Source organism: Myotis daubentonii, chromosome X (assembly GCF_963259705.1).
Source record: "Myotis daubentonii chromosome X, mMyoDau2.1, whole genome shotgun sequence".
NCBI lineage: Eukaryota > Metazoa > Chordata > Mammalia > Chiroptera > Vespertilionidae > Myotis > Myotis daubentonii.
The window spans coordinates 60,988,949-61,003,168 of NC_081861.1; positions in this window are offsets into that span (position 1 = coordinate 60,988,949).

The window sequence follows — 14,220 nt, forward strand, 5'->3', positions numbered from 1 at the left end:
TTACATTTCTATCATACATGATCTTTATATTACACTAGAGGCCTGGTGCACCAGTGGGGTCCCTCAGCCTAGCCTGCTGGATCAGGCAAAAACTGTCTCTCTGACATCACCTGAGGGGTTCTGGATTGCAAGCGGGTGTAGGCCAGGAGGGGGGACCCCACTGGTGCACAATAGGGGTCGGGAAGGGATGCAGGAGGTTGGCCAGCTGGGGAGGGTTGATGAGAGTGCTCCAGGGCATGTCTGGTCTGTCTTGCTAAATCCCGATTAGCCGGACCCCAGCAGCAAGCTAACATACCGGTCGGAGCACCTGCCCCCTGGTGGTCAGTGCAAGTCATAGGGAGCAGTTGGGCTGCCTGAGCATACATTAGCATATTACTCTTTGATTAGTTGAATGGCTGACCAGTCGACTGGACATAGCATATTAGACTTTTATTATATAAGATTGTGTGCCCACCACCCAAAGTTAAATAGCCTTTGTCAACATATATTTGGCTCCATTTGCCCTTTACTACCCCCATCCTCTTCACTCTGGTAACCATCATACTGTTATCTGTGTCTATGAATTTCAGTTTTATAACCCATATATGAGTGAAATCATATAGTTCTTAGCTTTTTCTGACGGACTTATTTTGCTTAGCATATTCTCAAGGTCCATCCATGTTATTGCAAATGACAATATTTCATCTTTTCTCATGGCTGAGTTGTGTATTTAACACATCTTCTTTAGCTAATAAACTATTGAAGGACACTTTTGTTATCCCCATATCTCGGCCACTGTGAATAATGCTGTAATGAACATACGATCTTTGCAAATAAATGTTTTCTAATTTCTGGGGTAGATACACAGCAGAGGACTAGCTGGGTCATATGGTAACTTGCAGGGGTCCAACCCCAGCGGGTCCAGGGGTCCCCAAAGGCGTAGACGGAGTCGGCGAAGAAGGAATGACACGGAGACAGCGTTCAGTTGATCAGCAGCCTAGCCAGGATCTCGAGCCAAGTTCTGGTCTCGATCTCCAGAGAGGTTCTGCTTAGGATCTCCAGCCAGGTTCAGTCACCAGGTTCTAGTCAGGCTCTCTTGCCAATTTCTGTAGTCAGGTTCAGTCCAGGATCCTTTGCCATGTTCTCTCCAGCGAAGCTCCTCCATCTCCTGGTTCCCTGTAGGTTCTGTCTTCTGAATTCTGTTCTAAGCTCTGTCTCCTGAGTTCTCTCTCTTGCTGTCTTGTTGCATCTGTATTTATACCAGTTGATTCCAATCCTATCAATCTCTATTACAAAGGTTAGGGCGTTTCTTATCTCCATTCCAGGGAGTAAAGATTATGTAGCTTAAGCATGATTGTTCGTAGTTAAAGTGATTAATTACCCGCCTTGGCACTTAGTTAAAGGGTTTTATTCCCTCCCTAACTTCAGGGGAAAATCCCTACCTGGGGAAACAACCTTTCTCAGAGGTGACCTTGGTTAAAACACATAGTGCCAAGAAGGTGAGCAAACATATTAAGAAAAGTATGCCATATATGCCAGGTCCCTTGAAACAGCAAGGGTGGACCGGCTCCCGGCAGTAACTATAGTCTTAATTTTTTGAGGAGCCTCCACACTGTTTTCCATAGTTGTTGTACCAATTGACAGCCCCACCAGCAGTGAATTAAGGTTTCTTTTTCTCCAGAACCTCTTCAACACTTGTTATTACTTTTTTATAATTGCATTATAGCAGGTGTGAGATGGTATCTCAATGTAGTTTTGATTTGCATTTCCCTAATAACTAACTAGTGAAGTTGAACAACTTTTCATTAACCTGTTGGCCATTTGCATGTCTTCTTGAGAGAAGTGTCTATTCAAGTCCTTGGCTCATTTTTTAAATTACATTGTGTCTTTGATTGGTCTTGAATTGTATGTATTTTTTATATATTTTTATATTAACTCCTTGTCAAATCTGTTGTTTGCAAATAACATCTCCATTTAGTTAGTTGCTTTTTTGTATTTTCAATATTTCCAAGTATTTGAACAACTTTCTGTTGTCTTTCTGTTATTATTTCCACTTTGTATCCATTATGGTCAGATAAAATGCTTCCTATTATTTTGTCTTTTTAAAATATGTCAGAGTTCATTACTCAAGATATGATATATTTTAGTGAACATTTCATGGTTACTTTCAAAGAATGTATTGAGCTTTATTTCCTTTAGACTTCCTATTTAACCTCAATATAAATGATACATGATCTTTATATTACACTAGAGGCCTGATGCATGAATTCATGCACCAGTGGGGTCCCTCAGCCTGGCCTGCTGAATTGGGCAAAAACTGGCTCTCTGACATCCCCCGAGTATTTCCTCAATACCCCTACAGAAATCCCCTCAGTTCTGTTATTGAGTGAATTCTTCTATACATATCCATTAGATCCTGTTCATTGATGTGCTGTTAAGTTCAATATCTTTGCCAATTTTCTGCCTAATAGTTTTATCAATTGCTGATAAATGAGATCTGAAATCTCAAACTATATTCATAAATTTATCCATTTTTCTTTTCAGAAATATCAGGTTTTGTTTCATGTATTTTAAAGCCTTATTATTTGGCACATACACTTTTTGGGTCATTATTTCTTCTTGATAGGTTGATTATTTATAACTAGAGGCCCGATGCACAAAATTTGTGCAAGAGTAGGCCTTCCTTCTCCCAGCTGCTGGCACCTCCTTCCCTCTGGCACCCGGGGACCCAGCTTCCTTCCTCCAGTAGCCCTCAGGCACCCAAGACCTAGGCTGGCTTCCCTCCATCATGGCTTGGTCAAGAAGGACTCCGGAATGACATCCAGAAGATGTCTGGTCTAATTACCATATTACCCTTTTATTATTATAAATTATATAATGTGCCTCTTTTTCACTAAAATTTTTCTTTATTGTAAAATTTGCTTTATCTGATGTTAATAAAGCCACTCCTTTTTTCTAAATTATGTTAGCATGATGTATATTTTCCATCATATTACTTTCAACATATCTAAGGTATTATGTTTGCAATGTATTTCTCATATACAGATATAGTAGAATTATTCTTTTAATTTACTTGGCTAATCTCCATCTTTTAGTTGTTCCATTTAGACTATTTTCATTTAAAGTAATTATTTATATGTTGGTATTTAAGTTTGCCATTTTATTATATGTGTTTTGTTTGTTTCCTCTTTTTCTCTATCCTCTTTTTCTCTATCCTGGGCTTCTTATAAATTACTGGGGGTTATTTTTTATGATTTCATTTTGTTTTAATTATACTTATTTGGAGTATATCATTTTTACAGTTTTCTCTAGATATTTTAATACATATATGTAACTTATTATATACTACTGATACTCTGTTTTTTACCACTTCAAGTGAAATGTTGAAACTGTTTCCATTTAGGTCCCTTTATCCTCCCTGATTACTAAACATAATTCTCTCTAGTATTTCCTCTACATACATTTAACACCAAAACAGATGCTATAATTTTTGCTTCAGCAAACAGATATGATTTAAGGGATTTATTGGAAGAAGGAAAATCTAATATATTTACCTCTATTTTTATCCATTCTGTTCTTCTTTCTTTTCTCAAGTGCCCATCTTTCTTATCATTTCCTTTGTTTGAAGAGTGCCCTTTAGCCATTAGTCAAAGGTAGATTTGTTAGAGACAAATTATTTTAGTATTCTTTCATTGAAGAATATCTCTTCTTACCCTTCATTTCTGAGGGATAGTTTCACTGAATATAGAATTCTCAATTAACTTATATTTTTCTTTTAGCATTTGAAAAAAAGTGACACTTCTTTCTGGTCTTCATGATTTCAGATGAGAAATCTACAGTCATTTGAATTGGTATCTGCATTATTTTCCTTTGGTTGTTTTTGAGATTTGTTTCGTGTGTGTGTGTGTGTGTGTGTGTGTGTGTGTGTGTGTGTGTGTATGTGTTTCCAGAAATTTAATTATAACATATTTTGACTTGGATTTCTGTAGGGGTATTCTATTTAATGTTGACTTGGTGTTTTTAATTGATGGTTTATAACTTTCATCAAATTTGGAAAAATTTCAGCCGTTATTTCTTCAAATACTTCTTAGTCACAATCACTCCTCTACATCTGGAGCTCAAAGAATGTAAATATTATATCTTGGGTTATTATCCCACAGGCTTCTGAGACTCTGTTTATTTTTATTTTTTGTTCTATTTTCTTTTTATTGTTAATATCATGGACATTCTGTTGATCTGTCATCAAGTTAACTGTTTTTAACTTCCATCATCTCTTTTATTGACTCTTTCTGGTAATTTTTAATTTTGGTTATTTTATAATCCTCAATTCCAATTGGGTTCTTTTTCATTACTTATACTCCTTTTTAAAAACTACTTTTCCCAAGGGAAATCTTAATTACTTTTGGACATAATTTTATGATAGGTGCTCTAAAAATTGTCAGATAATTTCAATGTTTAATATATCTTATTCTTTTCTGTTGATTGTGTGTGTGTGGTTTTTCATTTAAGTTGTGATTTCCATTGTTCCTACCTGACTAGTGATTTTTTAAATTGTATCTTTTTTTTTTAATATATTTTATTGGTTTTTTTTACAGAGAGGAAGGGAGAGAGATAGATAGTTAGAAACATCGATGAGAGAGAAACATCGATCAGCTGCCTCCTGCACATCTACTGGGGATGTGCTCGCAACCCAGGTACATGCCCTTGACCAGAATCAAACCTGGGACCTTTCGGTCCGCAGGCCGACGCTCTATCCACTGAGCCAAACCGGTTTCGGCTTAAATTGTATCTTGAACATTTTATTTACTATGTTAGAAGATTTTTTTGTCCTATTTAAATTTTCTGTTTTTACCAAGAAGTCACTTTCTTTAGGTTTAGCATATATATTTTGGCAGCTGTCCTGAGATCTGCTGATACCCACACCACTGTGGGCATATCAGGCCTGCTGCTGTCAGTGGTTGTGAGATGAAGTTGGTACATAGGTTTTGCCAGTGATAAGGCTGTGAACAGATTGGGTTTTTCACTAAATTTGGTATGTTTTCAGCCATTATTTCTTCAAATGTTTCTGAGGCTGTCAGTAGGTGTGAGGTAAGGGATGGTCTTACAACTCCTTGATTCCACCATTGCTACACTGCATGCAGATCATACTCAACATTATCAACACTTTTGAGGCAGGGAAGATATTGATCCATCCAGGCTCAACTGGTGATGCTGCTGCGGAAAGATAAGGCTTACTGCTGCCAACTAATGTGAGGCTGTGATCGGTCTGCCCTGGCAGACTCTGCTACTGATGCTTTCATGGCAGAATGTACTACTTCTGCTGACCACTGTGAAGTGGGAATTGCATAGTCATACAGTGTTTTCTAGTGATGTTGCTTTATGTACATTAATGATTGCTATCATTGGATATGGATCTGCCTCCCAAGTCCCCACTGGGTTTTCCCTTTCTCAGAGACTTTCCAATTAGATCAGGCTTTTGATTTTCCTTTATGTTTTTCAATTGTTTATCTATGCATTGTGGTTGTCAGTTGCAGTTCTCTCTGTTGTCCAGTACAACATGTGTGAGAGATTAAAAAATAAAATACTGGGAATTCACTGCAGTCTTATTATTCAACTCCTGAGGACCCTAGTCAGTCAATCTTCTTCTTTAAACCTTTCATTGTTATTTCATAACTAGAGTCCAGGTGCACAAAATTCATGCACTAGGCAGGGGGGTCCCTCAGCCCAGCCTGTGCCCTCTTGCAGTCTGGACCCCTCACTCCTTACCGTCCACCTACTTGCTGCTCTTTAGTACTGCTGCAGAGGTGGGAGAGGCTCCTGCCACCGTCACTGTGCTCACCAACTGTGAGCCCAGCTTCTGGCTGAGTGGTGCTCCCCCTCTGGGAGCATATCGACCACCAGGAGGCAGCCCCTGTGTTGAGCGTCTGCCCCCTGGTGGTGAGTGCACATCATAGTGACCCGTCATTCTGCTTGTTCTGCTGTAACAGTCACTTAGGCTTCTATTATGTAGACTAGAGGCCCAGTGCACAAAATTTGTACACTGGGGAGTGTCCCTCAGCCCAGCCTGCACCCTCTCCAATCTGGGACACCTCAGGGATCGGGCTTAAACTGGCAGTCTAACATCCCTCTCACAATCCGGGACTGCTGGCTCCTAACCATTCACCTGCCTGCCTGCTTGAATGCCTCTAACCGCTTCTGCCTGCCAGCCTGATCACCCCCTAACCACTCCCCTGTTGACCTGACTGAGGCCTAACTACTCCCCTACCAGCCTGATCACCCCCAACTGCCCTCCCCTGCCAACCCAGTTGCCCCAAACTGCCCTCCCTGCAGGGCTGGTCACCCCCAACCACCCTCTCCTGCTGTCCTGGTTGCTCCTAACTGCCCTCCCCTGCTGACCTGGTCATCCCCAACTACCCTCCCCTGCTGGCCTGGTCGCCCCCAAATGCCCTTCTTTGCCAGCCTGATTGCCCACAACTGCCCTCCCCTGCCAGCCATCTTGTGACGGCCATCTTGTGGTGGCCATTTTGTGGTAACATGGGGGCGGCCATCTTGTGATGACATGGGGTGGCCATCTTGTGATGACATGAGGGCATGAGGGTGCGAGGGCCACCTAGGCTTTTATTAGTACAGATTGTTAGGATATTTACTTATTTTTTAGAAAAAAAGAGTCAGGCTCTGGCCAGTGTGCTCAGCAGTTAGAGCGTCAGCCCACATACTGAAGGGTTGCGGGTTTAATTCCTTCTCAAGAGCACATTCCCAAGTTTTGGGTGTTCTCCCTGGCCCTGGTCAGGGTGCATGCAGAAGGCAACCAATCCATGTGTCACTCTCACTTCCATGTATCTCTCTCTCTCTCTTTCCCTACCTCCCTTCCACTTTCTCTAAAAATCAATAGAAAAAATATCCTCGAGTGGGGATTAAAAAAATAAAGAAAGAAAGAGTGGGGTGAAGGGGTTTACTACATCTTGTTCTGGAACTAAAAATAGGTCATTTTTATGACATATTTCTTTGCTGATATATTCTACATTTTAAGTTGTTTCAAGAGAATTCACAGGTGTTTCCTGAAGAATTTTCATGATAACTACTTTTAAAATTCTTATGAGGTAATTCCAAACTCTGACTCACCTCTGTGTTGGCATCAGTTGATTGTCTTTTCTTATCCATATTGTGATTCCTGTGGTTCTTAATGTAACAGATGATTATGACTATATCCTAGATATTTTTGGATATTATGAGACAGTGGTTCAATTTAATCTCCTGTTGAGGTACAGTTCAAGGGACAAGTGTGTGTGTGTGTGTGTGTGTTCAACTTTCTTCTGTGCCCTGCTGACTCACACAAGGAAAAGTGGAGTGCCGGTTCACAATGCTTCACTATAGACTGGTTGGGGTGTGTGTGTGTGTGTGTGTGTGTGTGTGTGTGTGTGTGTGTGTGTGAAAATTAAACTTCTCTACTCAGCACTATTGACACATTTCCAGTGAAATTGAGGCATTATTTCACCTAGTATGATATTCTCAAAATCCATATGTGTTGTTACAAATGGCAATATTTCATCTTTTTATGGATAAGCAGTATTGCATTGTATATGTGTACCATATTTTTCTTATCCAAGCATTATACAATAAAGTTGTACACCTGAAATATATAATGTTATTAACCAATGTTACCCCAATCAATTTAATTAAAATTTAAAAAAATTAGACCATTATCTCACTCTTTTTGTTGCCTCTAAGTGAGAAAGGGGTAAGGTCAGCTGACACCAGGGAGTGAAGTAGTGGAAGGCTTATCCTACTGCTTTATTGCTATAGGGTGCTATGAAAGCTGAGCTCCTCACTTAACTCTGGTGACAATAGTGAAGAAGAGGGGAAAATGTATGCCAACTAGCCCCACCTCCCATCATCAGGTTCCATGTCATTGAAATCAGGCACGGGTAGAGTCTGAGCTCCCTATTGAACCCCATTGACTGAAGGGTGGTGGAGAAACAGAGCGCTTACTATATTGACCTCGCATCATCTTGTTCTGTGTCATTGATGTTGAATGTGGTAGAGATTTAGTTCCATATTAAATCCTGCTGACCCTGATGGGAGATAAAGTGCCAAGAAGCCCTGATTTACAACTCCTCTTTCAGTGTCACTGTTGCCAGATGAGCATGGATGTTTAGCTCCCCGCTGGGCCCTGCTGACACCAAGAATAAAGTAGAGTGCTGACTAGCTACAATTCACACTACCTTATTTGGTGTCATTGATGCCAGGTGGTGGTATAGGCATGGGTCCTCAATAAGACTCACTGACCAGGCTGAGAATGAAGCAGATTAAATACTAGCTCTGTCTCGCATTACATTGTTAACTCTCTTTGCTGACAAGTGAGAATGGATGCTCAGATTGATGCTGGACTCCATTCCCACTACTCTGGCAGGAAAATCTCACACCACCTGCTTCTACTGGGTGATAGATAGAAGATAAGCTCCCATTCAGCTTCACTATCAGGGAACCGAAAAGCTCCTGCTTCCAATAAGAGGTGAATGAAGGATTAGCTTCCTCCTCAGTCTTGCCAACACAATCCAATGGGAAAATCAGAGTGTCACCTGCTTCTGCCAAGAAAGGGATAAATGACCTCCTTGTTTGAGCTCACTGACATTACCATGCAGGGAAATTGGACTTCCACAGCATGCTTCTGTGTGGTGTGGTAGCATATCAACTCCCCATTCAATTCCATTGAAATCACGAGGGGGAAGTTTGTTTATTTTCTGTCGGTGTTTGATTGGAATAGGATATGTATTGCAAAGGTTTTCTGTTATTAGGCTGCCCTTTTCCAGTTCCTGAGGCTAGGAAAAAGGAGTTTTTCCTCAACCTACCTTTGTGTGCACTCACTGGTGGTTCTTAATTGGAGACTTTTGTAGGAATCTATTCAGAATATATGGGAGCCAATAAGCAAACCCTGGAAGTCAGTGCCATCTTGTTCCTCAGTCCTGAGCTCCCATGACAGTCCAATTTCTTTCTATTTGTTAGAGTTTTGTCATGCTTATTTACTATGTTATACCTGATGGTGTTTTTTTTTGTTGTTGTTTTGTTTTGTTTTGTTTTGTTTTGTTTTTAGTTTTAAGGATGAGTACCTGGAAGGAATGGCCTACTTTATCTTGCCCAGAACTGGATCTGTAGGGGCACTTTTAACTTTGAAAATTAACGTGTGGAAAATTACATGACATTGACAATTAAAATGTTTGCAATGTTTGCATGGTCTCCACTTAATCTGCTTAACACCTAATTTCATCAGCGCCTAAAAAATGATTAACAACTCTGAGTCTCGGTTTATTAATGTTGCTCTTAGAATTTTTTTTATGATAAACTTAAAGAAAGAAATGAATATCAACACACCAGTGTTATAGCAAGAGAGGTAAATGAGACCAATTTGTGCATGAACCACATACATATCCAGGTTTCACCAAATGTAAACTCTCTTGACTTTTTCCATTCATTAGTGAAAACTTCCATTGACACCTGAATTTGATAATCTCTTTTTAATTTTTTTTTGTTTTATGACTAAGGAATCTTCCAATTGTACAAATAAATGTCTGTGCTTCATTCTTTATTCTGCTATTTGTATTTTACTTAGGCCAACTGAGCTGGTCAGATTTTAAGCCAATAAAAGAAGAAACATTTTCTTATACATGGCCTTTAACAATGAAAAATAAATGTATATTCTCTATGTAATATCATATATATTATCAGCCATATAAATTGGAGCAGAGCCTTAATTTTATAAATTAGTTAAAATTCCATCAGTCCTATTAGGTTTCTTAAAGGCAGAGAGAGGAAAATATATATATCAAACCTAGAAATAAAATGTGTTTTCTAATACAAAGTGAGGTTTATTAATATTTTATGGTAAATATATAATTCATAATAGTAACATCAAGTCTAGGTATACATGTTGAGATTTGGGTTGAAATAAAAAATTCTTTGAAATTAAATTTATCTAAACTTAAATTCTTGTACATTTCTGTTAGAGTCGTATTCTAGTGTTAACCAGATATGCCTGTGGGTATACTATTTCTTTAATGTTCAGAAAGTACAGTGGGGACATACTTTGTTTCTTTTAGTCCACGAAAGCAGTAAACTGAAGAAATTATTGACTAAATTACACTAGTGTTTTGAAAAGTGCAATGCTTTACCTATACTCATATTATAGCCACATTGTTAACATTTAGTTATTTGTGGTAATGAGAATTTTTGCTAGCAATGATATTTATTTTTTTTCCATTTTAACTAAGGGAGTTTAAAGTATACATAAATATACATTCTCCCTTTCAAATTATAGACAATTTCTGCAAAGTCCCCAAAATTATTTGTGTATGACTAATTCACAGTAAAGGAAGAGCATGTTTACAAGGATATCTCACTGAACTTGTAATAGTTGCCATAGTCCTATCACCTATACTTCCAGCACCTATAGTCATGATATGCTGGAAAAGCATGCTAAGAGGCCAAGGAGTCATTCAGAGTTATTCCCATTGGTTTTTATAACTAGTGGATATCAGTGAACTTCATTTTCTACTTTTTAATGCTGCAGATGGCCTATACTGAGCAAGTAGTAGAAGCCAGGTAGTAGCTGTTTCACCACTCTCACTGCCACCATGCAACAAGGATCCAGATGAGGTAGATAGAGAAGACTGCACTCCCCTTCTGCATAACTCTATATTGTTGGATAGCTGCTCCAATGGACTTTACCAGCTGAAGGCAGCTCCCATATTCCCAGCTTACTTAGGTGTAAGACATATTTCTGGTAGACTCATAAGTAGGTGAGCATTGGTGGACTCATTATCCCTAGCTTAGGGTTACAGAAGATCAATAAAGGGCAGTGACAACAACCAAGTGGCACCAGTTCACACATATGCACACACACAGATCTTGCTACATAGAGATCTGGGTGGAGCAGACATGAAGAGTTTCCCATTCTATCTTCTATAGCTCTAGCTAAATATCTCAAAGTTTCCATCCAGGTTCATAGCAAACTTCAAAGGTTGAAAACACCTTGCCATTATCAAGGCACCTAATTTCAGTTGAATCAGACTGTGGAACAATTTATGCTCTAAATCGAATGACCCTTTCACAGGGGTCACCTAAGACCATAGGAAAACACATATATAATTATGTATTTTTTGTGATTAATCACTATGCTTTAATTATGTTCACTTTTTAACAATGAAATTGTGGGTCACCACAACATGAAGAACTATATTAAAGGGTCAGGGCATTAGGAAGGTTGAGAATGACTGCTCTAGAATATAAATTCAAAAGGCCATAAGTAAAAGAGCTATCAATTAGATAAAGCTAACAGGTAGATATGATGTCAATACTGCAGATAGGATAAGGTATAATCAGCAGATCATGGATAAAATGGTCAAAAATGGCTAATCTAGAACTGGAGTCATTCCTGATGTTCTCTTCAGAGAGATTTCATAAATGCATATGACTGTGGTCTCTGTGGAGCAACATCAGAGATCGCATGGTATGGAAGAAATATATTTCACTGATCTAGTCCAACCCAATAATTAAATAAAATAACAACATAAAACACATTGGAGTGGGCAGTATAGGGAATTATCCAGAGGGGCTATAACATATTTTCTAAAATTTCTAGTTTTCAAATAATATTATAAGACATGAAAATAAACAGCAAAGTGTGACCCATAAACAAGAAAAACAGCAGGAAATAGGAATTGTCTTTGACACAGATGTTGAACTAGGCAGAAAAAAAATATCAAACCAACAACAGTAGATATGATTACAATCTGAAGGAAACCATCCTGAAAAAATTAAAGGAAGGTATGATGATCATGTTTTATCAAATAGAGATTACCTATAAAGTTATGGAAATTATGAAAAGAAGTCAAGTTGGAATTCTGGAGTTAAAAATTATGATACTCACCTGGCCAGTGTGTCTCAGTAATTAAGCATGGACCCATGAAGCAGAATGTCATAGTTCCATTCTCAGTCAGGGCATATGCCGGATTGTGGACTCGATCCCCAGTAGGGTGGGTGTAGGAGGCAGTCGATCAATTATTCTCTCTCATCATTCATGTTTCTCTCTCTCTCCCCCCCTCTCTCTCTCTTCCCGCCCTCTCTCTGAAATCAATAAAAACATATCTTTTACAGTATGATACTAAATATAGCCGATCAAAGAGATAATATCAACTGTAGATTTGAATTGGCAGAATAGTGGCCCACCTTGATTACACATCAATAAAAGTTATGCTACTTGAAAATAGGGAAAAAAGAATAAAAATGAATAGTACCTCAGAGAAATGTAGAGGACCATGAAATGAACAAACATATGTATATGAAATACCAAGAGAGGAGAGAAGAAACAGAAAGGATCAGAAAATATGATTGAAAGAATAATCTTTTAGCCTTGGCCAGTGTTGCTCAGTTGGTTGGGCATCATTCCATGAACCAAAAGATTGCAGGCTCCATCCCCAGTAGGGGGCGTGAAGGATGCTGCTGATCAATGTTCCGTTCTTACATTGGTGTTTCTCTTTCTCCCTTTCCCTTCCACTCTCTCTAAAAATCAATAAAAATATGTTTAAAATAGTGAATTAAAGCTTCCTAAATTTAATGAGAAACATTAATCTGGACATCCCAAAAAACAAAAAATTTTAAGTAAGGTAAACAGAAAGAATCCACAACCAGACAGAAGAAAGTCAACTATGAGGGAAAAAAAAAAGGAAACAGTAGGGGGGTAAGGGCATGTGCTGGGGGTTGGGAGCAGCCGGGGAGAGGTCAATGGGGTTAAAAGGAGATATATAGCTATTTAATACTTTAAACAATAAAAAATTTAAATTAAAAGATAAACAAATAAAGGAAGAAAGAGAGAAAGAAAGAAAAAAGAAAGAAAGAAAGAAAGAAAGAAAGAAAGAAAGAAAGAAAGAAAGAAAGAAAGAAAGAAAGAGCCCAAAGCAATCTATAAATTCAATGCACTTCCCGTTAAAATACCAATGGCATATTTCACAGACCTAGAACGTACTCTCCAAAAATTCATCTGGAATAAAAAACGACCCCGAATAGCTGCAGCAATCCTGAGAAAGAACAAAGTAGGCAGGATCTCAATACCAGATATCAAGCTGTATTACAAAGCCACTGTTCTCAAAACTGCCTGGTACTGGCACAAGAACAGACATATAGATCAATGGAATAGAATAGGGAGCCCAGAAATCAGCCCCAACCAATTAATATTTGACAAAGGAGGCAAGAACATACAATGGAGTCAAGATAGTCTCCTCAATAAATGGTGCTGGGAAAATTGGACAGATACATGCAAGAAAATGAAACTAGACCACCAACTTACACCATACACAAAAATAAACTCAAAATGGATAAAGGACTTAAATATACGACGGGAAACCATACAAATACTAGAAAAATCCAAAGGCAACAAAATCTCAGACATATGCCGAAGCAATTTCTTCACCAATACAGATACTAGGGCATTGGAAACTAAAGAGAAAATAAACAAATGGGACTACATCAAAATAAAAAGCATCTGCACAGAAAAAGAAACCATCAACAAAACAACAAGAGAACCCACTGTGTGGGAAAACATATTTGCCAATGTCATATCTGATAAGCGCCTAATCTCCAAAATTTATAGGGAACTCATACAACTTAACAAAAGGAAGATAAACAATCCAATCAAAAAATGGGCAAAGGACCTAAATAGACACCTTTCAAAAGAGGACATTCAGAAAGCCAAGAGACATATGAAAACATGCTCAAAGTCACTAATCATCCGAGAGATGCAAATCAAAACAACAATGAGGTACCATCTCACACCTGTCAGACTGGCTATCATCAATAAATCAACAAACGACAAGTGCTGGAGAGGATGTGGAGAAAAAGGAACACCTGTGCACTGCTGGTAGGAATGCAGACTGGTGCAGCCACTATGGAAGACAGTATGGAGTTTCCTCAAAAAACTGAAAATGGAACTCCCATTTGACCTGTGATCCCACTTCTAGGAATATATCCCAGGAAACCAGAAACACCAATCAGAAAGGATATATGCACCCCTATGTTCATAGCAGCACAATTCACCATAGCTAAGATCTGGAAACAGCCTAAGTGCCCATCTGTAGATGAATGGATTAGAAAACTGTGGTACATCTACACGATGGAATACTATGCTGCTATGAAAAAGAAGGAACTCTTACCATTTGCAACAGCATGGATGGAACTGGAGAGCATTATGCT